Genomic DNA, 26,271 nt, shown 5'->3' on the forward strand with positions numbered 1-26,271 from the left:
CAGCAGTTCACTATGCTGATGGAGACCCTCACACCTTCATTAATAAGAGCCCTCCTGCACTCACACAGGTCGCTTTGCTGCATCGCTGGACGGCCATCACTCCTACCTTTGTCTGGATTTTCTGTCATTACATTTCTCCATCGCTGCATAAGTCATTGATTATTTTACTGATGACTGACAGCTGCTGTTTTTCTTCATAGTTTTTTAGCTGGCCTGCAGTAGTTAAACACTGAATATGGGAAAAGCCTGACAGTATGTGAATAATCTTCCAGACCAAACAATTTAAAGTTATAATCTCAAAAACTTTAATTTTTGAGCAGTCATGTTTCAGCCTATGACCCACTGATGAACTTCCTTTACATTTGTGATATTATGAAGTGGGTGTCTGTGGCAACATGCCTGGTGAAAATCATGTGGCGTACAGTCACCCTCGAGTTCAGATGTAACTTGCAATTGCATCACAATTAGGCTATTTATATTTCAGAGCCATGGTCAGGGCCATACAGTCTTAGTTTCACAAACCTTTCTGCCTTGCACACGTTCTGCTTCTAGGGATGAAGAGATGGAGAGGAGGATGGCATCTCCCCTCCAATCACCGACCGGCTATATTGCACCGGCTCGACATGCTCTGTGCATTGTACCATGCTTCTGTCAAAACAAGACAACGTGCATAATATGTGCGGTGCATCTGATGGAAACATATGCATTGTTTAGAGTGGCTGCGATGCCACATAGGGTTGCAAAACTAATGCAACAGACTTACTTGTGTGTGAGGGGGCGTACTGTTTTTTTACGGCCTCTGCAAACCTTGTGAATAAACAGTTGTGAAGACTAGGGAAACAAAGAGCAATGACAGACAAAGAAACTTCAAAAACAAGTGGAAATCACACCTGCCATTACCAGTTAGGGCCATAGGTGTCGCCAAAGACAATTAAACCGAGATCTACGAGACTTTAACTTTAAGTTTTACCTCGGACAGTATCCAAAAACCATACATTTTTAACAAGCTCATTGCTTTAGAATAAAATTTTGAAGAGGAGATATTCAGATTTTTTAAGGCTGTCAACAATAGTTGCTTACTTTCTTGTTTGGGTCAAACCATGTTAGGTTTGGGTTTAAAAAGTAACACAGCCTCCAGTGGCCATTAATGGGACTTCAAGAAAAAAAAAAGTGCGTTACTTTTATAAAATATTACCTAAATAAGAATATTATAAGCCAACTATATAGAATTAATCCTACTCCATAATACATGTTTTGATGTCTGCTTTATTGGTAGTATACAGCAGAATGGATTGACAGCAGAGGCCGGGCTGGTCACATTTAAAGTGCACTCAAAATGAGGTGCTAATCATAATGCTGAGGTAGCCTTGTTGAGCTGCTAATTACCTCCATTATGAAGATGCAGAGAGGCTGATCAGAGGCGCCTCAGTATACGTGTGTGTTTGTGTCTGTGTACGCACGTGTGTGTACTGGTCTGTGCCGATTAAGAGGAGGATTAGCTGTCCATCCTGAGGAGGGAGGCGACCAGGGGGTACGAGGAGAGGAGAGGGGGAGGGACGTGGCGGTGATGGTGGTGGGAGAAGGGGGGGTGTCCCCCTCCTGGAGACGAGCCCTGACCTTCTCATTTCATCCTCATTAGTATCTCATGTCAACAGAGCAGCCACTCCTTAATCATCTGCTATCATCCCAGGCCTGCACACACACACACACACACACACACACACACACACATGCGCACACACAAATAAAGACACAAATAAACACAAACTTGCGTGTGCTACTTTTAGAAACCAAAAACATCCTGTTATTCATACATGAAAAACTCTATATCATTACACTATTACATGATGTATGAGCAATACGCTATATATCATTAATATACATCTTTATAACTTCTAAAAAAGTACAGTAGCAATAATCCTGCAGTTGAAGTGTATTTTTTTGTAATTTTTTTGTCTTTGGTGTGAAATGTTACCAAAATAACTTGATTTTTCCTTTTACATTCATTTCCATACACCAGATGACCAATCCAACAACGTTTTTGTTGGAGTTGGCTTATGGGATGGTGTGGTGGACAGCAGCACGGCGGCGTGGCAGAGGGTGGGCTCGTCTGTCTGTGTCGGCCTCGGTGCCACGGAGGCCCCAGCAGGGTCGGGGGGAGCGGGGGCTCAGGGTGCCAGCACAAATGAGCTCCATTCATTTCCCCACTTCGGCATATGGTGGCCCATTGTCCTCGGCCACAGAGGCAGAAGTGATGCAATTTGTTGGCATGTCCTGTCATTTCACAAACTGCCCATCCCACTGAGGCTCTCTGGCCAGCAGAAGACAAGCAAGGGCAGCTTGTTGTTTCACCCGCTCCACACCATAACATGAAGAATAGCAACAGATCACACACCCACTTAAAGGAATATGCAGTAAATATTTTGATGAGCAGAAGAAAATCAGAAACAACAGGATCAAATCTTCCAGAAGATTATAATATAGAGTATCTGTGTCAATCCCTGTTGTTTTCCAGGTTATAACAGAAGCTTATCCTTATTTACAGAATAAGATTTAGTCTGATCAAGGCATTAAGACATGATAGCATCCTTATTTGCTTCATGGTATGCAAAGACATCAGCTTTGCCAAAACAACACTTATAGAAAAACAACAAAACACTGCACTTAAAACTGAAATCAAAAACAGTATAGAAAGGTTAAACAGTGAAACCTCCGATTTATGAGTGAGAGTGAACTGGGCAGCTCACCCCTAACCTGTTCCTGGTTTCACTATGCCAAGCATGAAGCTTCTGTCTGACAGCAGACGGGAAGGAGTCTTGTTTAACTTCCTGAAAAAGCAAACTTTTGACATGAGATGCACAATATAACCAATGCAGCAGCAGAAAGAAAGAAAGAAGTGTCTAGACATGACTGCATTTAGGTCAGACGGAGGAAAACATATGATCACACAGTCACGCACAAAATGATGGTAGTATATGGTGTTGACAGGCGTTTGGATCGTTGGGTCAAAAGTCACTGAACCCATTCCGCACTGACGTGTGTGTGTGTGTGTGTGTGTGTGTGTACTGCATCCCTGCTTCGCGGCGTGGTTTCACTCAATAGTGGCCCGTGTCAGTTGGTGGTTTTGTGTTCATTGTCGGCACAGCGTGCAACCACACCCCGCTCTCGCTCGCGTACACGCTCTCTCTGCATGTGACGGGAGCGTGGGCTTTCCACTGAGCTCCCGAGAAGAAATCAACAGAGGGGAGCACCTTCAGACAGAAGTCAACTTCACTTCAGCCAGTCCGAAGATTGATGACGTTGGTGCTCGTTTCAGTGGGTGTAAGAAACAAGTGGCCCTCAGAGACTCATTACACCTCAGCGAGATTTGGACAATGGAGTGACACTGCTCCTGATTACCAGATTCATCATTTGTATTGGTCTGGGTGGCTCTTTCACAAATGTCAGCTGGAGAACTATACCAAAATTAGTCATGACCTGTACTGTAAAACATCTCAAGACAGAAAGATTCTTGCAAAATGATGTAATGCTGGTTATGTGTCACATGTGAGACATGCAAAAACAGCCCGATAATCCATCTTCGTCCTCAACACAAACATTTAACCAGGCTAGCTGTGGTCCATGTAATACCCCAATCATATATCCTGACCTCAATCCTGGCTGCACTCTTCTCTCCACCTCCCCCCTTGTTCTTCCAGCCACCATGCTGCGGTAACCGAGATCTCTCTCCGGCCCTATCCTTAACCCCATTTGTACCCTCCTCCGCCGCCTACCCCCCAACCTGTCAGGGACCGGCTTCCCATGTCCATCAGCGGGTGATGGATGAGGTGGAAGGTCGTCACCCCACTCTCCAGAGTTCAGCGATCCTATCAGCCATGCAGACACCTCCAGATCATAGTGGGGGGACGTTACTGAAATTATATATTTAGGGAGAGCAACCTGGAACAGAGATTTGCTGCTTTGCAAGATTTGCTTTTGGAGAGATGTGTCATTGACAATAAGCCATACTTATGAATTTCATTCGCTGTCAAGCATTTCTGACAACATTTTTTCAAGGAAACCATTCAAGAGGCCCACTTTAAAGTAAAGGTTAAGCTCTTTTTTTGTTCTGAAACAAAGTAATTAGAAAATTAGAAAATCGTGCATGTGTTCCATGAAACTTGCTCAACAGCCTAGTATGTTTTTATCCCTGAGATAATGTTGATTAATTGCAGTGGGGCTCATACGGAGGTTATCGCTGATGACACCATCCTACCTTAGTCTGAGTGTGTTGCATTGGAAGTCTAGCGCCCACCCTCCGGTTCCACCCAGGTTGCTCCGGTGAGTGTGATCTAACCCCCAATAACATTGTTAGCTCTGTCAGCACTGTAAGTGTTGTTAGCCATTTCGGCTCAGACACCTCCATGTTTGCTTTTGCTGTCAGAGGTGCACCAATAAGATGGATGCCAACCACAGTAAACAAACAAGAAGAAGAAAAGATGAGAGCTTTGCAGGCCGTCAAAGTCCAGAATTTGAATGTAGCACAACACCTTTAAACAGGCTTGAATGTGTAACATCGGTGGAATTCCCCAATTATATACAAATGGATTTTTAAGTTCATACTAAACAGATCTGTTCCTTTTACTACTTTTGCCATCTTGGTTTCTAGTTGAAAGGTTTATTAAGTTTTAGATTGGTACAGATTCTATAGAGAGTAAACACACTGGCAGTGAATCAGGCTGGACATGCAAGGATTGTTTGCTGTGTAAGAATGTTCTAGTTATGTGAAATGTGAAGACTTATTGCATTTTCCTAACAACAAGACATGTTATTGTATAGATATCCGACACTCAGTAGAAAAATAGAAATGATTTCCTGGAAGTGATTTTCCGTAAAACGCAATGAAATTTGATTGCACCCTGGTATAAACTAGTGCAGTGTCTCACCCCTGACTGACCTTAAATTGCCTCTTGATGCCTATGGCACTGTAGGAAAAACAGAAGTCCTATTGGTTCATTTCACATATGTCCTGGTAAACAAAGCTGGGGTTTCAATTGCTGAGCAAACCGGAGACAGCAAACTCAGATCCTGGGTAAGTCTGTCTCTAGTTTTCCGGCAACGGAGCACATGACAGCCAAAGGAGGCTGCGTTCTCTCTCACTCATATCATCCAGTCAGAGGGAGATTGATATACTATAAATACACGAGAAAAATAAACAATACACAATAGTGTCAAGCCTTGCCACTGACAAGGGCATAGATCAATGTTATTTCCCGCTTTTGCAAAAATACCTAATTCCCCTTATTTAATCAAGCGTCTCCTTGCTCGGGCCCCTGCAGCTGATTTATGACACCCGCTGCCTTTATGAGTACCTGTTTCATTTTCTTGTCTCTGCTGTGACACCTAAAGTGATAGGAATTTTATGCTTTTGATAACAATATGAGTTTCACTTTGGCCCGGAATTCATGGCCCTGTCAACGGCCAATAAATAACAGGAGAGAAAACATTCACAAGCTCCCACGACAAAGCGTCCGTCCAATGGGATTTACCTTGGGATGGAAGAGAGATGGAGCTATGAATAGAAAAAAAAGAGAGAGAGAGGTAAGCAACACAGCAGGTGACGTCTATTGCAGGAACCAGGATCACAGTAAAAGGTCATGTCAGCGAGAGTGGGAAAGTGCAAAATGTTTTCTGGTGTCGCCTTGTCAGGATTCATAATTGGTGTGCTGTCATATGAGCAATTTGATAATGTCACATGAACATAAATGCCATGCTCTGACACACTGTTCTTCAGCTATCATAAGTGTGTACAGCTGGGGAGCTCAAACATTTTCATGTCACAAACCCTCAAGTAAAAAATCATTACAGGTCATGGACCCCATTTGACTTTATCCCCAGCAGTGTGAAGATCATTGTTGTTGTTGGTTTAGATTGGGTTTTTACTGTCTGTGCTTGATCCTCAAGTTACTTTAGTCATTTGTTTTCAAACTTTAAAGTTAAAATCCTTTCCATTTTAATAAACTCAAACTATTTTTTGATACTATTTATGGTCAGCATTTTTTCAGCAATAGCAATTTAATTTATTTACATTCGGTCTGATAACCTACATTTTTTTAAATGGTCTTCTAAGAAGAACGAGAGCAACAGTTGTTTCACTAAGTGCCCCACACAGTAATACCGGAATCCGGTAACATGGTGTCGCACCGACAAAGTCTGAGCGGGGAAGAAGTCTGGCTGGACAGATGCGTCAACAAAACAAGTAAAGCTTATGTGGAACGTCCTTAAACCTGCATTATTTTTAATGATCAGCAGGGGGCGACTCCAATGGTTGCAAAAATAAGTCCGATTGTTTAAGAAGTAAGAAGGAAATGACCCTACTTCTCATCTGATTTATTATCTCAGAAAACACGATAAAGCAGGGTATGCTTTAAGGTGTGGCTACCTTGTGATTGACCAGTCGCTAACACGGTTTTGTCCAGTTTGTTCCTTTCGCTGTGTGTTTTCAGCTCATGATTTTTAATTTTAACATAATCTAAAAATGGCTTTTCAGCACTCTCAGGGTGCTTTCACAACCCGAAGCTTAGTTTGTTTCAATCAAAATCTGGTACGGTTAAATCCTTCTTACAGTTTGTTTGGTCCTTTGTGAACGATCAAATCGTACTCCACCGCCAACTTTCCACTCAATAACAATGCTACAAGTATATTTCCAGCCCTTCACCTTCGTAAACGCCCCTTCGCAAATCTTTTCTTTTTTTTTTTGGTTTGCTTACATTTATGCAATGTGCAAATCAGACTAAATACAAAACGACCCAAAAGTATCACATGATAATTCTACTCCTCAAAGAATTGTCACTAGCACTTATTGATGCACTAATTATTATTGCACTATACCTTGATTGTTTGCTTTTACTCTTCCTGTAAGTCGCTTTGGATAAAAGTGTCTGCTAAATTACTAAATGTAAATGTATCAATTTCACTTTAATTCATACTAAGACCCGGGTTGTGAAGGCGCATGAAAGAGTCAACTGATTTCTCTAGCTAGCTAGGTAGCACCAGCTAAAATCTGAAAACTCTGTCCTCTCATGGCAGACAAGATGGCAGCCAAATCTCCAGAAACCGAGATTCAACGGCCAAAATCCCAAACTCCAGCCTTCAAAACGGTAGTCCACAAACTAATGGCTTCTTTTATACAGCATATGGTTGTCGCGTCATAATTCTGAGAACAGTAGTATTAAACCATGCTTGTTGTTGTCTCCCCTAGCCTTGGAAGTCACTAAATCAACAACCACTAAAATCTTAATGATTATAATTTAGTGACCCATTCAGAAACCCCTGGAGGCTTCACATGCCTACTGTAAGAACAGAGCTCAAATTTCCTTAGCTGTCCATTGCTACCCAACTGCTTTCTGCCCTCACTTCCCCCACCCCACTCCCCAGGACCCCTGAGCTGGGTCTGTACAATCTGCCACTGCCTGTGGAAAAAAGTGTGAGAAAGTAATACACCAAAAAATCCCATATGCATATGAAAAATTATCTCCTGAATGGGGCCCAGAGGGGTTAGATAGATTTATATTGACACTTCACACATTCCATTGACAAATTGGCCATTTCTGCGTTGTTGCCAAAACCCTGCTGGTTACCTAGGCGATGACATTAAACCAAGTGAAAATGGCTCTTTACGTGTGATAAAGTCAAACAAAGATGACGCACTGTACCCTTAGACCAAATCTAAGGGATAGGAAGTAAAATGTCAAGCATTTCAAAAGCAAGCTGCTGTAAACTGTGGTTATGGAGACTATAACGAATCACTGCCCGACCCCAAAGGTCTCTTTGTTCCAACCCCTCCTGGACCTCACTAAGTGAATATTATGGGTTTGACTGAAAAGAAGGAGAGAGAGATGTTTTTTGTGTATCCCTACTTGAGCCCTCTGTGTGTTTGGCACAGGGGCCTCTAAAGACCGCAAAGAAAAGAAAAGGCAGGGTCACAACAAGTATTCCGTGTTAAAGGGGTGTGAACTGGCACAGACTCTTGGCATGGGCACAATGCATGGTGGGATGGCAGTGCCCAGGAGCCTCCTGACAGAGACAGAAGCTGCTGGGGCCAAACCAGCGTCTCAGTGGGGCCACAGAAGAAGACGGGAGGGAGACCAGATCAGAAGCAGAGGGGAAAATTGAGACAGATTTTCTTGCAGGTGTTGAGATAATAGACGGACAAATGATCTAATTGTTGGAACATTTTGTGGAGACTTGGGTGGGGGAGGGGCTCAGATGGGCTGGGGTGGAGGTTCAGAGATCACAGAGAAACAGGATTTGAATTACAAAGGCAAGCAAGTTGATGTATGCAAACCTGAAAACCATGACAGACACAGGAAGTCTTTCATATCTGAGCTCTTACCTTATATCCACTATGTGAAGAGGACGATTATGCCCCGAAGATTTACACAGACCTAGGATAAGGCTCAGTTTAACTGTCCCTTCTTTTCCTCTAGCGCCACCAGCAGGTCTAATTTCTCACATACCAAATTAAATATCTTATCATCTAGGCTACTCACTGAACTTGCACAAGGGCTATGCAGACATTAATAATTCCAAGACGGATCCTCCAGGATGTATCCTGATCATTTAAATCAGATTAAAGATTCAGACATTTTTTTAAACTTGCATATTTCCCCTTTTCCATCAAACAGCCTCTGGTTCCATTGAGCATTCTTTGAGCCTTGGTAAACAGTGGTAGCAAGGTAGCGGACTGCATCCATTTTCTGCAAGCTGGTTACAGAAATTTATCCAAATAACAAGCATGGATCACTAATGTTTATTAAGATGTTATTATGTTACTGTTATGTGTTAATTGGATCATGTCTTGCTGTGTGTACAGACAGAATGTGAAGCAAATTAACATGAATTAACCCAGGGTCCTGCATATTGACCCCAAGCTTACAACAGTGTACTGTACTTAAGTACAATTTTATGATACTTTCGGCAAATATACAAAATTAGTACAAAATAAAATGTAGAAATTATGATATCTGATTGTAGGCTAAGCTACAATAACTACATACAGTTTTCAAAGTTGAATGCTTTACCTTTACCAGCAATAACAGTAAAGTAATGTAATATGATTCAGAAATAGGCATCTGCATTATAAACCACTTTTAGTAGCGTAATTATATATCTGATGTTAATTATTTTACACTTTAACTTGACTGTGATTTAATTACCATAAACATAAATTAGCTATGTAGCGTTGATTATAGTAACAATCATCCCACTCATAAGTTAAGTTAAGGGTTAAGTAATAAATTATAAATCCTATTTATTTCCTTCAGATATGGGTACATTGATGACTGTTTAACCTTTGGATGAGGTCATAATATACACTTTTTATTTTATTTACAACTACATTAGTGGAATTTTCTTCTTTTCTTTTTCTTCTTCTTTTTAATATCACTGATTTTCATCATTCATCCTGGTCTCCTTTTTCAAATTTTTATCACCTACTGGAGTTGAAACCGGAGCACTACATCACTCTCTATTGCTTGCTTATTACTTGCTTAGCAGTGGAGTGTGTATTAGTACATACTGTATTACATTAAAGGTGCAGACCTTTAACACAGAAACACATTTACACACATCCTAATCAACAAGCTCCACTTTAAATGATTCAGAGACACGGCTCGGCCCTATCCATATTCTCTGGTGAGAGAAGCCAGGATATATTTGGAACATCACACTTTTAAGAGCGTGAGCTTCAACTCCCCTGGGTCCTTTTCTGCTCTGGTCTTAATTGAGAGTGTTCTGGAAAAATCATTACTATATTAATGATTTAACACAAAGTAACTACCTGCTTTTTTCCAGGAGGAAAGGGAGATTTGCTTCGAATCAATACCCATGCACGCTCATTATAAGGGGGGTAAAGTTATAGTAATTAGGCAGACACCAATAACTTTTTAATGATCTTTGTTTTTAATTGCATATTATCGGGTTGCACAGTCTGTGTGTTTATACCCAAATATAAGATAATGGTGAGGGGAGAAGTAGATTAAAGAGAGGAGGCACCTGCAAGGTTTTTTACCTCAGCAACAACAACAGGACTGATAGATGGAGGAGGAGAGGATGAATGGGACCTTTTTTTATTTTATTTTTTTGGTTGTTTTTTGTGCATTCTCTATCAGTTTGCCAGTAATGTGTCTAATGTGTTTGGTTGTGAAAGAACACTTCCCTTCCTGCTGTCTATTACGGTGAGGAAGTGAAAGGACTGTCACAAATGTGGTGTGAGGAGGTTTCACAGAAATCAAAACATTTAGGGCCGACTCGATTGGTTGTTTTTTTTTGTATTTTGTTTGAAATGGAAACACCCACTTAGTCAGGGCAAAAGGCAATAATGTAGGCTACCACAGTAAGCTGTGAACTCTAGCACTTGCTGAGTCAACGTTAACTGTGCTAAGTTTGTAAATCCCAGCACAGAATTGCTGCGGACGCCAGAGTAGTGCGGATTGGAAAGTTGCACAAACAAACTGAAAAACTGAACGGTAGCGGTAACTCTTTACTCTCTACAAGGTGAAATTGCTGTTTTTTCCAATGAAGTCTGGTGATTTTAAACAAAGCATAGATAACTGCTTCAGTCATAAAGGGTTGACTGCTAGCAAGGTAAAGGAGTGAAAATATTATGAATAAAACATAACACATCCTTTTTTAAAGGTTGATTAAATATGTTTTGTTACGGCCCCCAATCCACGGCTGCGCACCACTCTTTAAAACCACCAGACTCCATTGACAAAAGCAGTCATTTTACCTAGTTGTTGCTTCACTGATGCCTTGATTTGTCAGTTTGTTTGTTTGTTTGTTATTGCATGACTGTCAACTTTACAATAAAAGTACACACTTTGACCAAAATGTTAAAGGCTGAATTTAATTAGATTAGGAACATTTTCTGGGAAGCTACAGAATTATATAAGAACCTCCAAAAAATATACTTCCTTCCTTTGAAAGAATGCCTCAGAGGTGAAGAAAAAATCATCAACAGTACACAATCTCAACACTGGCTCTTTTTCAACTGATAGTAAGCAGTCTTTTGTGCAAGTGTGTGCTATGAAAGTGCGGTTTTGCCACAATGAAAAAAAGCAATAAAAATATGAATGAAAATGAGGATAAAATTCAACAGCAATGGGTAGCCATCTGTTAGCTCTTAAAGGGGAAGTGGTCTACTCAAAGCAGTGGAGGGGTGAGCATCTAAGAGAGAATAGGGAGGGTGGGAGGGAGTGGGATAAATGTGGTGGTAGAAAGAGCCCAGGAATGCCAGGCTGGCAATCCAGAACTGCTCTGAATAAGTGAGCCAGCCAAGAGCTTTTTTTTTTCTTCTAATTCTGCCTGATGCCTTCCTTTACGCCCACCCCACTCGCCCTCCTCCCTCCCTCCCTCCCTCGGCCTGTTCGCTCTGGCCCGCTCCCCGAAACTCCACGGCAGATTGTCAATTCAATGACTCCCCTGTCAGGTGATTATCTAGGAGCTTTAATGTAATCTTCCACTCACACGTACCATATTTCAATTACGACTGCCATTGTGAAACAAGCTGCATATTCAATTCACCAATCGCCCTGCAGTCGCCTCAACAATGTCAACTGTAAAAGAACGCCAGCTGAAGGCAATTATGCATGTTTTCAGAGCCAATTATGATCGCTCTCACGGCGGCGGTTATGCCACGAGCAAGGGAGTGTTCAGAAATTTTTAATTTAATGACAATATGCTCGTGGTAGGATTCAGCGTGCCGCCCCCACTCCCAGGCCTGCCATCTCAGCATCCACAGAGGGAACCATTAAGGCAGATAGGAGAAGATTATGGGCTCTCTCAAGGGCCACACTGGGAGCACAGGGAGGGTCTCAGCAGTGCAGGGTAGATGGCATCCACTCATCCTCTCTGCAGGATCACAGCTGGCAGGGCTGAGTCCAAGCTAGAGAGGCAGGCTGGTTAGCTCGTCTTCCAGTTTGGACTATGCCTGCAGAGGGAGCATAAACTCACACATTCCCACAGCAGGCCACTGACTGAGAGATGCTGTAGAGAGAGATCAGAGTCCGCTCTGCGGGGCTTCCTTCCTCCATATTTCTGAGATGCAGGCTTAACATCATTGGGTCTGAAAGCTTTCGGAAAATGGTCTTGACTGTTTTTGCTTCACGCTGTGAAAACCTGTTCAAATCAATGCACACAACAAAAAGTTAAGGGGATAAAGAACTGTCACAAAATACACATTTGGGAATTCTTACAACTTTAATATTATGCATTTCAATTCATTTGTCTATTCTGTGTTTTAATTTACCCTTTTATTCTCAGAAAGCCATACATAAATGAAATATAGCTGTCTCAGCTTTGTACAAAATTTAAAGATATTCACTTAAAAGTCATACAACAAATAAAGCTGAATTTTACATATGAAAATCTGGAAATTGCATTTCTTTACTTTCGACTGAAAAATTAGTTAATGATTGAATAATAACAATTAAAAGTAAACACTAATAATTTGGACACTAATTAAGCAGCACTCTCTCTCTCTCAAAAAATATATTATAATACAATGAACTACATTACATAAATATTTAACACAAATAAATGTCCAATCAAAGTGCACATAGCTTGTTGACTTATTAACTTAATTTAAACTTAACTGGCATTCATAACTTACATTAAGTAACATGCATAGCCAGCTTATTTTAACCCAAAGCATGAATGTTTCCTAAACCCAACAAAGTAGTTTTGTTTCAATTCACGACATTGTGTTTGAAACTACAACAGTTATCCTGGTATAAATACATTCCCCTTGGAATGTAATTGAGAATGTAGTTTTATTGCATGGAAGGCAGATTTTAAGAGACAGGGTTAAATTAAGTACCACCTCAATTCACAAAAAAGTTGGGACATTGTTTAAGATCTAAATAAAACAGATTTCAATAATTTGCCAGTCGATTGTGACGTATAGTCAATTGAAAGACTGTATGTTTTCTGTTCAAACTGATGATTTTGTTGTTTTGAAAATATACAACATTCTACATTTTGATGCATTCTGTTTTTATTTACACTTTACACTACGTTGCAACTTTTTTTTGAATCAGGGTTGTAGTAGTAGAAGATGATAAACTCCCTTTATCTTAGTAAATCAAGATTTAATGCTAATCTACATTCATTATTACCTGGATCACACAGACTTTTATTTACCATCACAGCATCAAAGTAAAGGTTCATGTTATAGAGAATATATATCGTCCATAGTTTTGGGCAACAGATTTAAAAGCTCCATTCTTCAAATAACAGAATGCAGGTTAGATCTGAGCCTCCCTCCCTCTCCCACTGGGATGTTTGTATAAAACCCAGTCAGTTCTCAGGGGTAGAGGTTGACAGGAGAAGACATCGCCCCAGTCCCTGGGAGATTGGCGAACACAACACATATATTAATGCATTAAATGTGTTGACTGTGTTCAGCCCAGGGATGTAGGAGGGAGAGAGAGAGAAAGGTTAGGGGAAAGAAAGGAAAAAAAAAAGCTGTTGTAATGTATGGTGTTGTCTTGTATAGCGTGTCTGGCAGCGGGGGGGTGGGGTTGGAGGAGTGTCGGCCAGATTATAAGGCCTGTGGTGAGAGATGAGGGATGGCCGCCTTGTAAACAAGTGACAAGCGTCCTGGATGACAATTCCTAATCCATCATAGTGCTGTCAGCGGTGACCGGTGAGGTGACGGACAAGACCCAGGAGAGGGGACAGCTGCTGCACGTCAATCCACATCATAATTTGAAAAGCTTTTTCACATGAGCTGCAAACAGAGAGAAAGAGGAAAAAACTCATACATCCCACTATCTGCCACCTTCCCCTCAATCTGCCTCCATCTCCTTCCTTTCCTCCTCACTTTTTCTACCTCTTGCTCTCAGGTGAACTAGAAAACTATGGCATCATTGAACTTGTCTTTGCCGATGGGAATATAATAGAAAAAGTGCTTGAAATCTGTTGCTGGCAAAAGTACACAAGAGACTTTGCAAAATGTAATCACCAAAACCACCTATGTATTCACACATATGTGTCAATGCTAACCAATGTTGTTGGATATCACTTTAAAGAGTTAATAACTTGACAAATTAGAGTAAGATAACTGTGTGTGTTTTTTCCATTAACACATTGTTAAACTCCATAAGATTCTCATTCGTGCGAACAACAATAAAACACTCTAATAAAGTTTTAACTTGTGTTTTGCTGACAATGGCTTTATCTCCTAAATTTAGACTACGGACCCCACTGACCATAGCAATAAAGTAACAATTCCTTTTGCCACAAACTGAAATTCCAAATTTGACAATGATGACCAAACAGAATTACTGATAAAGCTTTTTCATTACACCAAAAAATGTATGTAAACATGTTTTTATGTGATATGGGTAATGCATGAATACATATGAATTGGGTTTTTTTTTACTTGAAAAGGGTTCTCCATGCATCTTCAAGCAGTATACAACTAAATCAGGTACTTCTCAGATTAAAGACAGCAAACTTCTAAGGGTAAAAAGCAGACAGTAGCACATTGAGTGAGCTGCATTTAATAATGCACACAGACAGAAATGTCACCAGTTCAAAATCATGTTTCCAAGCAATTCACATAAAATCAGGAAAAGTCATTCAGTAACAAAATTATAAAAATGGACCCCATCATCTCCAGGAACCTCAAACACGTTATGGTGTGTTTACACCAAACACAAGGCAAATTTAAACTTGCGTTACTGCATTACTTCTACTGTAGGATTATTTACTTTTATTTGCATTACTTACTGAAGAAGTGCCAGTCTTTCTTTCTTTCTTTCTTTCTTTCTTTCTTTCCATGGCTGAAACAACTATTATCGCTTCCTTGTACCAGTTGTGAGTTGTGGAAGTACCAGATACATTGCAAATTGTGTTCATTCCACAACCTTCTTCAGCATCTAATGACTGCTGCTATGACACCATTACATTATACAAGGTAAATATATTTTGTTGTTATACGATTCCAATAAATGGATCAAAGGTATGCAAAAATAATGGCACAGTGGCACATGACTTTATCTCTCAAGTATAAATATTTTGAGTTGTGCAAGTAAGCAAATGACAAACTTTTTGCATGGAACAATTACATTTAAAGTCAACGAAAAGATGCAAATGGACGTAAATTCATGCCTGGCAACTCAAAGATGCTAATAGCATATACAGATGCAGTCACCTGGAATTTCACCTTCCAGCCAAAAGCCTTTCAGCTGACAGCCAGCTGGCTCCCACTTCCCAGTCAGCTTCCAGGCACTGGGAGTCACCCCCTTTTACTGGGGGCGTGCTTTGACTCCACTTTATTTGCGTCTTTGCATTGACTTTGTATGTTATTATGCCATTCAAAAAAAACTTTGCTTCCTGTTTGGTGTGAATACCCCATTAGAGTTAAAACATGTATTAGTATCTGTGTAAATATTTCATTTTTTGTGAATTGTCATTAGTACTAACAGATCCGATCAGAAAACACAACTCAAAAGAATTTCCAAAATATTAATAGAAAATGATTGAAAAATCAACATTAAATGTATGGATTAAAAAAGAACATCTAACAAAAGAATGTGACATTTGTAGCAATCTGTGATTTTTAAAAACGGATTCTACTGGAAATACATTTTAAGGTCAGTTGTAAACACAATCCAGACTCAGTCCAGATATGAGATGCTTGTTAACGCCAGGTGTAAAGAGGCCCTATGAGTATTAATCTTCCTCTTGGCTGTCGGCGGGCTGATTTAGTCGCCCATGTTGGGTCAAGGCCCTCATTCTTTTCTTAAAGACCTCGCTTCCCTGCCAAACCGGGATTTCCGATTGAGGGGCCTCAATAACAACTTTGATGTGGACGGCGTCCTAGAGGGTGAAGTGAAAGGCAAGAGGGAGGAGGGCCGCACAATGGCCTGACCTTCCTACTGCATCTGCACAGATCACACTCTAAATGGTCACATTGATGCTGCTGCTTAGCTCTTTGCTGGGAGTCCTGATGGAGCCAACACTGGGGACTGGGACACAGCAAAGTCTGGGCACCTGCCAACAGACAGGGACAAATTGATTGAGATCAAGCCAGCTCTTATTGCATTTAACCCTCTGCACTTACCAGTTAGTTCTGCTTAAAGCAATGCATGAGTAAACTGGAAAGGAAGTGTAAATAGAGTTTCTGTTAAAACAAGTTCCTCCAATAAAAGGAATACTTTTCAAAAATGTCTCGTCTCATAATTAATTTATTTCTAATTATTCTCTCCATTTTGTTTATTTCTATTGAGTTGCATCCTGTTATGCTTCACACAATCATTGGAAATTTTGACCTTCAGTCTTGTTGGCTCAGTTTGCAGAGGCACTTGTGAATAAATACACGTGACCACTTGCATTGTGCCAAAGGCATTGTCTCTCTTAATGATGAAGGTGAAATTAAAAATCCCTCCAAAGCATGTCTTCTTTTACTTCAACAACTTAATGAAAACAACTTGTAAAAACAATTATTTTGTATGAAAGTATCTGGAACCAACACTGTGCATTATGAGTGAAAAGAAAATGTTATTTTCCCTTTGGAGGTCACAGATTGGGTTGGGTAGGTGATGCCATTCATCTTCACTAAAATATCTGAAAACCTTTATCCTGTCACTTGTAGTATGAGAATAAGGTAACTTTTTTCATGTTAGAGATGAAAAAAGGTTTGTTTGAATCTTAAGTGAATTCAAGTTTTGACTGGCACTTCCTGCCACCTTCTGGTGATACCTTTTCATTTTACATGAGTCTCTACAGTGATTTCTCAGAGGGAAGCAGACTTTTTAAGTTTTAACACAAACACACGCACACATTTCCCCTCCCTCACAGATGCTTTTTTGTCTCAGTCGCACACTTCAGGTCATCCCAAGACAAGAGTGGGAAGAATCAGGGAGCAAAAGGCAAAATGGTTTGTGTCGATTTAAGCAAGAGGGTAATAAGAGGAGGGGGGGAAAATCAATAACAACATAAAATTGACTTAGTGTGTGTCATAAAACATAAGTAAGTGCTCCGGGATGGAGAAAACTGGAGTCTCAATTTAATCTGTGCAAAAGCTGCACTGTACAGATGAAGTGATGTGAAGAGAGAGATAGAAAGAGGAAAAGGAGAATGGGTGGGAGGTAAAAAAAAAAAAAAAAAAGAGGAGGGAGGACAGAGTCGCCCAGAAGATAGAGGGAGAAAGATACAATAAAATCTAAAGGACAGACACTTAATTGTCATATTAAAGACTCTCTCCAGTGCTCGGCAGAGTGGAAGGTTAGCTCCCATTCATCATCTGGCTAACAGCCACTTGAACAAAATCACAATTAAAATCTGCTCAATATTGTCCCTGGGACGTTTTGCGAGCATTAATTTTTTCCCATTGATTCTCTACCCCCCATAAATCAGAAATGTTGCAGCGCATGTAATGGTTTATGGAGAAAGGATTATGGTGTTATGAAGCTAATGTAGCAGAACAGTCTCATTTAAACACAGCCTCCCTGGCCGTCTTACAGGGGACAGAGTTATTACACTATTATACAGCCTATCACAAACACAACACACTGACACTGTTTTAAAGCTGCATGTAATTGGACAATACTGTAGATTTACAATGGTTATGATCATAATTGCAATGTGTTAAAGGATTTTGTTTATTGCCAGCACTTAGAGCATAGGTGGTACTGCAAGGAGTGTGCACTAGGGGGAAACTACAACACTTAGAGGGTCAGCTCACCCAAATTACAAAAGAAATATATTGTTATTATAATTTTTATTTGTCTAGAGTGGTATCTACCTAGCTCACAGTTTTGGTTTGACTGCCTGGGTTTGAATTCTTACAGCACTGAAAAGATGTATTGAATGAATTACAAGAGCAACATGTCTTTACAGAAACGGGGCCCTGGTTGGTCCACATAATACACATAATATGCTGTCAATGGTATAAAAATATAAAAATAAAAAATAAATTCTTCCTATGAAAAATAGTTGATAGTGAGGCAGAGTAATGGGACACTTTTCTTCAAAATAAATATCTCCAAAACCAGGGAAAAGAATAATGTGCATAGCTCGACTACCAGACCACTAGCCTTGTGGTAGTAATGGAAATATGATTTGTTTTGAAATTGGGTGAATTGACCCTGTAATCTCAATTTACACATATTTGTGAAGGGTCTACCTTATTCCAAGCTCATATATTTTTGACAAGATTGTGGCTGTTTGTGGAAGACAGTTATTATTGTGTTGTGTTATTATTGTGTTCATCCACTAACATAGCATGTTCCCAACATGTGTGCTGGCTCCATCATCCCTGGAATACATGAAAATATAGCTACCTGCCCTTTCTATTGACACATTTACAGCAAATTGCTTGTCCTTGTTCACCTTAGATTTTAGATCATTTTAATTTAGAAGTGAATTAAGAAACACATTTTCAACATGAGTACATTCAACTGTATTAATTGTTTGTTATCAAGATAAATATGTATCTGTAAATCTGCAGGGCAGATTGGCCTTTACGCTGGGTGACCTCGAATGTGCCTGTATTATTTAACCTATTTAAAAACTGCAATTTTCACATCCAAAAAAAGTGTGACAAATTGTGGGCAGAAAATTGTGTACTGTACATTACACGGCATATCTGTCTCCTAAAAATGACATCCCCATACAGGGAAACTATTATAATGTAATGATTTGTAATAAATAATAATAATTTGTAAGAAAATGTAGTTATTACTGGATTAAGGTTGCAGTTTTAAACCTGTGATTAATTAAAAAAAAACCTACTTGGCTAGGTTTAGGCAATAAAACTGCTAGGTTAGGTTTAGTAAAAGTTCATGGTTTGTCATAAGTATGTTTGTTACGTAACTTAAGTTACATAAGTAAATTAAGTATGTTACGTAAATGTAATCCAGGTGTTTTCCTTGAAATATAAGTGTGTTTTGTTCCATGGAAACATAATTTTTATGTCCATGGGGTCCAAGGACACTACTTGGAATTTTTCAGGGCACTACAGAGTAAAACGTTTCCCCACCCAAACAAAATGGGTAACGTAGATATAGTGTGTAACAAGTACACTTGGAGTGATTTTGGACCAAGCCATACAGCTTGGGCCAATTTAGACCTGACTAGAGGTATAATAAGGGCAACTGAAAACTCCTGTGTGGGAACACTGGGCCTTTAAAGGGTGTTCATTTCAGCTGCAGATTAATAAATTGTTGTTATGTCACTTTTAAAGATAAGTATCTCTGGGTGTGAAGTTGTGAAGCCGAGTAGGATTTGTGAATTCAATAGGAAGGAGATTTGTCAGTGTGCTCCTACTGCTGAGGGACTGTTTTGTGAAGGCTGGAGCCCAGCAGCTCAGTGATCCCAGCAATCCCAGCTCCGACTATCATAGCTCAATCTGAGAGGGGGAGAAGGAGGCCCAGTGCCCAAGCATCAAATCATCATCACATAAAATGGTCCTGACACCAGCTAAAAAGGGAGATGGATCATGTGGCTTTGTGGTGCCGGAGAAGTTTGTCCCTTGATAGAGCCCTTAACTCAAAGCTACTGCACCCCCCCTCCTGCTGCCATCACCACCAGACATTCGTATATGGTACAGACACAGTCACACACACACACACACACACACACACAAACACACACACTCTCTAACACACACACACACACACACACACACATGCAATGCCTGCTTCCCAACAGAGGTAATTCTCTCTCTTCAGGGTCAACAGCTTAACAAGGCCAAATCATAGCAAGCACCTCTTGGCTCAAGCATCCCACTTGGACTAGGTGTGTGTGAGTGTGTGTATGTGCCTCCGTGCATGGATAGGATAACTGTATACCATAACAATAGAAATGATATAATACAAGCAGCAGGACGAGTACCTCCTGTGGTATTTCAATATGAAGATGAAAAGCAGTAAGTCTTTTTGACAGCCCCTCGGCTTCCAGTGAGTACATGTAAAAATGATGAATGTAAAGAGAAATATCCATAAGTGCCATGGCCTCCAGTGTTTCCCATACATGGCTTTTACAGAGGCTGGCGACATGGTGAGGGCACTGTATGCACAGACATAAATGACAGCTTTACAGTGTGCATAAAACCACTCCATAGAGAGAAGCGCATACTTATATTGCCCCGTGTCTCCAACTCTTAAGAAAACAGCATCACAATGCTTCTGCTGGTATTAGCATGACTGGAATTAGTTACTAACCCGTTAACCTGACAGCCAAGCAGTTACATTACGAATTCACATTTTACATACAACTCGTATCATCTTATAAAATATTGTTTAAGGTTAAATCAGACAAACTGTATGTCAAATATTACATCTCAGCCAGGTGCAACATTAAAAAGTTTCTTACACATTAGTTCAGCAGTAATTATCTAATATATAATAACATCACACTGGCAGGACAGTTTGGTCTCCTAAAAATTATGTTCTCAAATATATTCCAAATATATTCCAAATATATTTCCTCCTTGGTCATGTTTGTTTTTGACTTATTTGTTTGTTTTTGACTTATTAAAAATACTTGTTATGTGAACTCTAATAAGAGTTCACATAACAAGGAGGACAGGGTCCATGAATAGGTCAAACAAACATGGGACTTTCACCCATGAGATCAGAGTTCATGCCCCGTGTGAAATCAAAGTCAAAGTTGACTTATTTTCTTATTTCCCCAACAATTCCATGTTAGAACAATGGCGTGACACCATGTAAGTTACTAACTAACAAACAAAAACTGGACTTGGGGAAGATAGTTATTTAGTAACAGCAAACATGCCCATACATGTTCATCCAGTGTTTCGCCAAGTGGTCCTAACTAAACGTCTTTTTGTGGAGGCAATCCTGGCTCAGACTCTGAAAGATGGATGTGTTCTTATTGTCTTTTCCAGCACCTTCAAACTAGGTTCATTTACATTACGAATATACCAATTTTAACCCAAACCATAATCTTTTACTGAACCTAACCCAGTAAATTTATTACAATTCAAAAGGTTGTGTTTAAGACTGTGACCATAATCTGGGAGAGGATACATTTCCTTGTAACTTAATTGAGAATGCAATTTTCTTTTAATGGGAATGTAATTTGTCAGGAGACGAGGTTGGACAGGTGCCATTAGGCTACATAATGAGCACTTCCCCTTGTGATACTTAAAGTACATTTTGTTCACGCTACGTTGGTATATTTTGACTGTCGGACTTCCACTTGCAATGGAGTATGTTGAAATGCATTTATTTAATGATTATTTTTACAGGGACAAGTAAACAGCAAAACAAAAACAAAACTTTATACAAGGCAATACATACAAAATACAACAAACACAAACAATAATTTGTGGTATTGCTACATTGTTCTTCCATTACTGCGAATGTAAATAGTTTCTACACAGAGCTAAGCATGTCACTACGGTGGGCCCAACAGCTACACTTGAGAGTAAGGTAGCTACAATAAAGGAACATTGAATTCTAATAACCTTTTTTGTTGCAATTAACTAATTTTAAAACTAAAACCACTATTTTTCATTAATTGACATTTGAAAAAGATACACCTACAAGAAACGCAAGCTATATTAAGAGCCTAATCTATAAAGTAACAAAACTAATGTCTGCTAAACACAGAAAATTGTCTCAAAAATGAAAGCAATTGGACCTTGATGTCTTATTGGAGGGCTCTCAAATTCTCAAATCGAAACCACATTCGCTTCCTCTTGCAAAGCTTTTCTGCTCAATGTTTTTATTTTGGGGATTATCAGAAAAAGGAACATATTTTAACAAACTTTTAGCATCTTTCAATGTCTCTTTCACCAAAGCCAAAACCTATAATTAGGCTTAGAAAAGTTGCATGAAGAAGTTCAGATGAATCGAAACCAAATCCAAATGGCCTTGCATAAAACCCAGTGCAGGGGCTATTATGCTGTCCAAAATGGCAAAAAAAAAAGCTATATGACGACAACTTCGACTTACAAAGTAATCATTTAATTTTGTTCAATGTGGAATATGCAACTTTAGGTGTCTCTCATCACAAAAACAAAAGACAGTTGGGATTGCTGTGAGTTTCACAAGTTTTGAATTCCTTCATTGTTCATAGTTCATAGGAAGGTTTATACCAGGAGCAGAATCATGCTCCGAGTTCTTCTTCTTTCCAACACAAATGGACAAGGTGATTAAAACCTGAAAGAACACTTTATAAAGCAGTTTTACCTTAAAATTAGTTTTTTGTCAACACTGTTTGGCATGTCGCAGCGTTGCTGCTAGCCAAACTGCTGCTAACATTTGCTCAGACTGTTTCTCTGATAACTTATGATCCAGGCATCCAGAATTTTTTTTTACAGAAGCCAAATTATCCCCAAAGGTCTCCTCACTGGAAGAAAAAAGCAGATCAAATTATTTAAACCAGTAAAAACACTGAATAAAGCAGTTTCAGGTTAAAAATCTGTAAAAATCCAATGCTGTTCAGCATGCTAGCAGAGGGGCTATGAGCCATTTGGTCAGCTTGTTTTTCTGATAACATTAAATCCAGATGTCTAATGACAAGAATCCTTCATCTTGTTAAAATATATACTGAAAAGTGACCTAAAGAAGATCTAAAATGTTTATCATCAGGCATTTAAAACGCAGAGATGTTACATACTATACTTTTAAAAAGCTACATGTAGTACCCTCAACACACCCACCAAACCGATTCATCTATTCACTTCATACAGACTGATCCCAGGACACATGAATAATAAGGTGCCTGAAGAAACCTCAGGGGTAATGTCGGAAGCCCTTGTTGTACAACAGATAAACAAATCATTTGCTGTAATGCGTACGTTATCTAAATAATGATATCGCCATGAATAATGTGATTTGAACGACAATAAATGGCCACTTGATAAGAAGATAGGGAATTTACAGTGTCTGTGGGGACAAACATGATAGCAGTGAAATAAATGTAATCCAAAGCACGATGCTGTAATTCAATCTTTAGCTAAGATCTTTACGGTACAGCCGGGGCCTCCACCGTCAGCTGCAGACTGCCATAGAACGCCACATCTCCCAGATAAATTCTCATGACAGTCTGTGAAATGCTCCCATAACCAGTGACACTGGATGATTTCCCGCCTCTGACAAGCCCCAGTATTGAGTATGATAACACTTACTTTGTCTTCATCCTTGGCTGGAGTATAATATCAATCCGTTTGATGATCCAGCAAACCGAGTCGAGCACTTGTGTATCAATCTTCATACATCGCTGCCTAGTGTCTAACAAAGAGCCCAGAATGGGATCATTCAATCACTCCCGGGCTGTGCTGTGTTCGGTACACTCGGCCTTCTCTACAGCTCAAGTGTTTCACTCCCTGTCAGCATCTCTCCTATTTTTCATCCCCTTCTTTCCCCTGTCTCTTTCTTTTACTTGTGGGGGATAAAGACACAAATTACACATGATCATAGAACTGCGTGCTCGTCATAACTAAAATGTCACATGGTCAAATAGAATCTGGAAGACATTTCTGCCTGTTCTCACCATCCCAGTCTCTCACCTTTCACATGACCTAACTCTACATTTACTAGCCATAAATCATTGCTTTACCTTTTAACCCTTCAACGACAGAGCTTCAGTCTGTCCTTCATTATCCGTGCCATCCCTTTATCTGAATATTAAAACTATTCAAGATATTATTTCTTTCTTTTCATAAATACAACTTCATATTTCTATAACCAGACTGTGATCAAGACCCTTGGCAAATAGTAATGTTGTAGTTCTGCATTTTGAGAAATATGCTTATTTGCTGACTTACATGAAAAGATTAAGGTCAAAGGCATGTTTTGGATTTTTAAACAGGTTAAACAAAGAAAATATAACATGTTAATTAGTGAACTGTAAGGCTGGTGGGAAGATTTTATTTTATTTTTTCAGACAGCCCTCACTAAAACCAGGTGTACAATAGGTCATCTGTAAGCATGGTACATAACCGCGTCAAGGTACTATGTGACCTATTTAAGTTCTATGTCACATATGTCACATACTAAGTATGTTGCTATTCTAACCCAAACCATGATGTTTCCCTAAACATAATTAAGTATTTCAGTTTCCCCACGCTTCACATCGTAATCAGAACAGTCACTATGTGTCATTCACTGGTCAATGACCTATTCTGTCATTTAGGTTACAGCCAGAGCAAGGCTAGCTGTTTCCAGTTTTGGTGCTAAGCTAAGCTAACTGGGGAATAGCTTCATATTGACCATACAGACATCAAAGTGGTATCGGTCCTCTTAACTAATTGGGCTAAAAAGCTAAGAAAGTGTGCTTACCTAATTTTCTAAATATTCCTTTTAAGGAAACTAATTATACAGTGACACTCTGTAGCATTATATTCTATTAGACTAGTGCAGTGCCCATAGGAAGTATGTATTCGTATAGTGGGAGATGCAACATACGAAGTGAATGAAGCTAACTTCGCATGCTAATCGTGAATAACGTAATTTGTACATTACATTCAGACCACTACAACGTCTGCAACTCCATTAAACACTTACTTTTCATAAGGTACGCACACCATCCAACACATACACATTGAACATTGATATTCGCTGGAAACTATTCGAATATTATAGGAAAATCGAACCTTGTAGCGCATTTTAGAACTCCGAAAGATAGGTAGGCTAAATAGACTTACAGATGAGATGAGTTAGATGTGGAAATCCAGAGCGAATTGGGTTACTGACCGGTGTAGGCCTATCACACAATGACTTAAGTCTGACTAACGGTCAGCGAGAAATGCCCTAGACACACACACACACACACACACACACTAAGGTTGCCAACCGTCCCTTGAAAAACAGAATCGTCCCGTATTTAGAAACAAAACCACCCGTACCGTATTGAGGTGAAAAGGACGCACTTTGTCCCGTATTATTGTGACATTCAAAAAATAGTCAGTAAGTGCCAATGAAAAATAAAAAAACAGGGCGCTTTATATGTAAACTTACAGTAAACTTGTTCCCAGGCACCGTCCTGCTCTGTGACCAATGAGCTGACAGCATATTCACACACGAGTATGACGATACAGAATACGCTCATCCCATTGGTCAAGGAGAAGATAGCAGAAGACAACAAAGCAGCATGCGTAGGTTTCAACTGACACAGACACCGACACTGCTTTACGGGGCGATACACCTTCGAGCAGCAATGCCACTAGTACTCCTCCAAGAAAAAAACTGAAAATAACATCTATAAATTGTGTGCCGGCGCTCTTTTTCTGTAGCCCATGGTGGACTGACTGATCTGAAACAACATGCTTCAAGTACTGCAGTCACGCCATCTGCACTTTAAATTTTAGTGCGCAATTACATTGCACTTTACGGTAGCCCGTTTGTCAGCTGCATGACTCCAAAATAGCCATTCAATTGTATTCATGCTGCTCCAATAAAATAAGTACATCAAATTGTTATCAGCAAACTCCAGTGCATTCTTGAAGACCAGGTCCCCATGTGTTCATGACATGAATTTAATGCCTTTTTACTGAACCAATTTGGAATTCTTGATTGCCAAAATCTTCCAAAATGGCCATTTAATTGCATACATGCTGCATTTTAAAAGCCAACAAAAGGAGTAAAACAAATTATTATCAGCAAACTCCACTACATATTTGAAGAACAGCGCCTAATTGTTATTTTGTATTAAAGTGAATTACTGGATAATAATTTGTTTTCCATGTATTCATGTCACACAAAAATATGCATCTAATTCAATTCAGGTGCGAGTCAAATTGTTAAAAAAATAATTTCACTCACAAAAAAGGGGCTAAAAAATTTCACCACGCCAGGATGGGTGAAGACAATCGGGTCAGCATAGGTTCACGTATGGCAAAAAAAAAAAAAATCTATATGCATGATGTATTTTACATGATGTTATTTCCAGCAGTAAGGCATCTCCTTGATGTTACTTGATATAAAGGTATATTATAATAAAAGTTACCAGCTGTAGCACACTGATTATTTCTGTGTATTTACGCGGACTATCTCCATTAAATGTAGCTCTGCAGCAGGGTTTGGTGCACTGTGAAGACTACTATGCGGCTGTGCTCCCTCAGTGAAATATAGCTCAATCAATAGACACTCAGCAATCAACTTTTACTTGTCAGTTTTGATATATCCGATCATAGCTTTGGGTTGTTTTGCGATGTCTAATGTTCTGTGAAGATGGGCCTTTCATATTCTTTATTGTTTCTCTCTTTTTTTGCCCCCATCGACAAAAAATGTGTTCACACTTTTGTGAAAT

The sequence above is a fragment of the Centropristis striata genome, chromosome 8, assembly GCF_030273125.1.
Source record: "Centropristis striata isolate RG_2023a ecotype Rhode Island chromosome 8, C.striata_1.0, whole genome shotgun sequence".
Taxonomy (NCBI): domain Eukaryota; kingdom Metazoa; phylum Chordata; class Actinopteri; order Perciformes; family Serranidae; genus Centropristis; species Centropristis striata.